Source organism: Mustela lutreola, chromosome 4, assembly GCF_030435805.1.
Source record: "Mustela lutreola isolate mMusLut2 chromosome 4, mMusLut2.pri, whole genome shotgun sequence".
NCBI classification, from domain to species: domain Eukaryota; kingdom Metazoa; phylum Chordata; class Mammalia; order Carnivora; family Mustelidae; genus Mustela; species Mustela lutreola.
The window spans coordinates 152701519-152704649 of NC_081293.1; the positions used below are offsets into that span (position 1 = coordinate 152701519).

General features: G+C 40.9%; 1 non-coding gene across 1 annotated transcript; it reads left to right on the plus strand.

Moving 5' to 3' along the window:
- The first annotated feature begins 2357 nt into the window (after window positions 1-2357).
- LOC131830837 (U1 spliceosomal RNA) lies at window positions 2358-2516 on the plus strand. The gene has a single exon (XR_009353413.1). It is a non-coding gene; the product is annotated as a U1 spliceosomal RNA (small nuclear RNA).
- Window positions 2517-3131: the final 615 nt, after the last annotated feature.

Consider the following 3131-nt stretch of genomic DNA (forward strand, 5'->3'; position numbering starts at 1 on the left):
TTGGCAAGCTATTATAGTTGTTACAGCTGCTAGTTTTGCCCTCAATACTGATTTCACTTATGACCTCAGCCAGAATAAGATTTAAAGTTTGAGATGATGTAAGTGAATAAGGATTATTAGATTTATTCGTATGGCAATTTAAATAAGAAACTGCCTGGCTTAGAATAAGTGGTAAATGAAAAATGCTAGTGATTTATAGACCTGTCCATTTTAAAGATTTATATGATGTGTGGGATGATTAAGTAAGAGACAGGCCTGATTATATGAAATATGTAATTTTTGTAAATGCAATATTGGAAGCAAGCTGCTAAACAGTGCTGGATGGCATCTCTCGGCAAAGCAATTTTTATTCCATGATTATTGTAAACCGGTATGCAGAGTCATGTGTGAATTACACACGGAGTCCTTGCTCTAATTCTTTATAGTCAGATGAGAGTGTGCTCAGAGAAAATGCATCGAGCTTCAGCATTGAAACATCAGTCCCATTGGTACCCAAAAGACAGGGCAAGCTGCTGATTTCGGCCCTGAGTCAGTGACCGCCTGCCTGAATAATTCTCTTTCGTAAATGACTCGGCCACTCTGTTCAGGTCACAGCCACCGACTTATGAAATGGACATTATCCATTTGTCACATTTTAGTGACACACTTTGGGGAAAATACTCCTGACTCTGAAGTTAACAGTGAGTCAGAAAGAGAAATTCAAGAAACTGTGATGGACTTTCCTTTCCCCACTGTGAATCCTTCTCTCTTCAAGGTAGCACCTGGAGCCTGAAAACTCCCAAGTACTTGGAAGTGATTCACTCAGCTCTCAGGAGGCCTCCCCCTCCGGCGGCAAGCCTCAGAATCCCCCAGGGAGAGCTGAGGCCCAAGGCCTCCCTGAGGTTTCCTACAGAGCTCCAAAGCCAGCCAGAGGATTGCCATGGAGGAAGGAGCCACAGTTGGATTCTTCTCTCTCACAAGCGAGCAAGCGGGGAAGATGTAAGAGAAATTATTAATATTTAAATGACTTAGACAGCTGGGCGCCTGGGTGGCTCAGTGGGTTAAGCCGCTGCCTTTGGCTCGGGTCATGATCTCGGGGTCCTGGGATCGAGTCCCGCGTCGGGCTCTCTGCTCAGCAGGGAGCCTGCTTCCTCCTCTCTCTCTCTCTCTCTCTCTGCCTGCCTCTCTGCCTATTTGTGATCTCTCTGTCAAATAAATAAATAAAATCTTTAAAATAAATAAATTAATTAATTAATTACTTAGACAGCTGTTCAGTACAAACAAACAAACAAACAAACAAAAACCACCTATCCTCAGAGAACAGAGAGATGTGGGTGGTGGTCATATTTCTCCCACAAATTGAGTGTAAGACCTTGGATAAATTGTCCAGGACCATAAGCTCAGGGCTATAGTTGGTACGAGGTGCTGAAGGGATCTTTGAAAGGAAAGCCCTGTATAAAGCGAGGGGCAACATCCAAATGCAAATAAAGAGGCTCAGAAGAGAAACAGAGGCCAAAACGGAAACAGGAAACACCTTTGTTCAATAAACATCCGTGAAGGCCCTTAGAGTAACCAAGAAGGGCAACTCAGGAGACCTTGAGGGAGCTCAGGGCTGAGCTGGGGATTATCTCGATGCAGCAGTGTTTAGACAACAGATTAAGTGCTGAGGGTCAGAGTCGCACAGACACGGGGCTGGAGGCTGGTTTAGCAAAGTAGGAAACTTCACTGAAGAAATAACATGGAGACTTTCAGCTCCTGCAGAATGTGGAGGAATTAGACAAACAGAGAAAGGAGACTCCTAGTCTGTCCCCATGTTTGTCCAGACTGGCCCTGAGATCACTGTCAGAAGGTGAAGGAAACTACCCACATGTGTTTGGGTTGGTATCAGGAACCAGGAACACACATACACTACACTTTGTAGAGGACAGGGACACAGGGCTCTGCAGATCTAGAAACTTGCAGAGCTGGCTGGGACCAGAAACTCTTCCTGAGATTCCAACTTTCTCTTGAAATTTGATATCCTTTGTGAAATATGTGGAATTTCCTGGGCACTATAGCAATTATGCCCACATCATTCTTCCTCTGGTCAAACATCATTCTTTTCAACTTTTAATGGGGCCATGGATTTTTAATCACTAATTTAAGTTCTCCAGTACAGTGATTTTAATAAGATAAATATTTTTCTTTCATTTAACAGTAAATGGTTTGGTCCAGAGTCCTGATAAACTGATTATTACTTCTGAAAGGCTCATGTTGCCCATACTGATTAAATGTGATGGCACAAAGAGATAATAGTATTTATATGGAATGATTTTTAAACATTCAAAATATATATCTAATCTTTTAGCTCTGGATTTCTTTTAATAACCTTGAAATTGATACTTACCTGGCAGGGGAGATACCGTGATCATGAAGGTGTTTTTCCCAGGGCGAGGCTTATCCACTGCACTCCAGATGCGCTGACCCCTCCAATTTTCCCAAATATGGGAAACTCAACTGCATAATTTGCGGTAGTGGGGGACTGCATTCGCGCTTAAAAATAAAAAATAAAAAATAACCTTGAAATCATATGCTCAGCTTTTCCAAGATAGAAGAAAAGAACAACAAAAGGAAACTGATCTGTCGAGTTACAGCTAGCCTCACTCAGAAAAGAGAAATATTTTTAGTTGCTAACTAGACATATTGCCACAGAACAAAAAGTATAGGTCAAGAGAGAGAAGAGCAGATTAAATAATAAGATGCATTTATTTGCTGGAATTTTATCACCACACTTTTTTAAAAGACTACTTATCCAACAGAAGTAGGTTAGATTTATTTCTTAATTACTACATTAACAGATCCCTGAACATTTCCCTGATCAGTTTTATGAATTGATTAATAAGGCAATCATAGTTTGGGATAGCTTTTATATGCCACTTGATATTGATGTCATCTATTAAAAAAAAAAAAAAAAAAAAAAAAAAAGGCCAACTGAACACCTGATATCCAGTAAAGCCATGTTCAAAAATTGCAGTCTTAGAAAAATAATGGAATGACCATGACCTCAAGTACCTTGAGCCAAATAGCAACTGTCAACTCCTGATAGCAGTATTTGACCTCAGAGCCAGGTGACAGAAACCAACCTGAAACAGCCATTTTCTCAAATTCAGTTA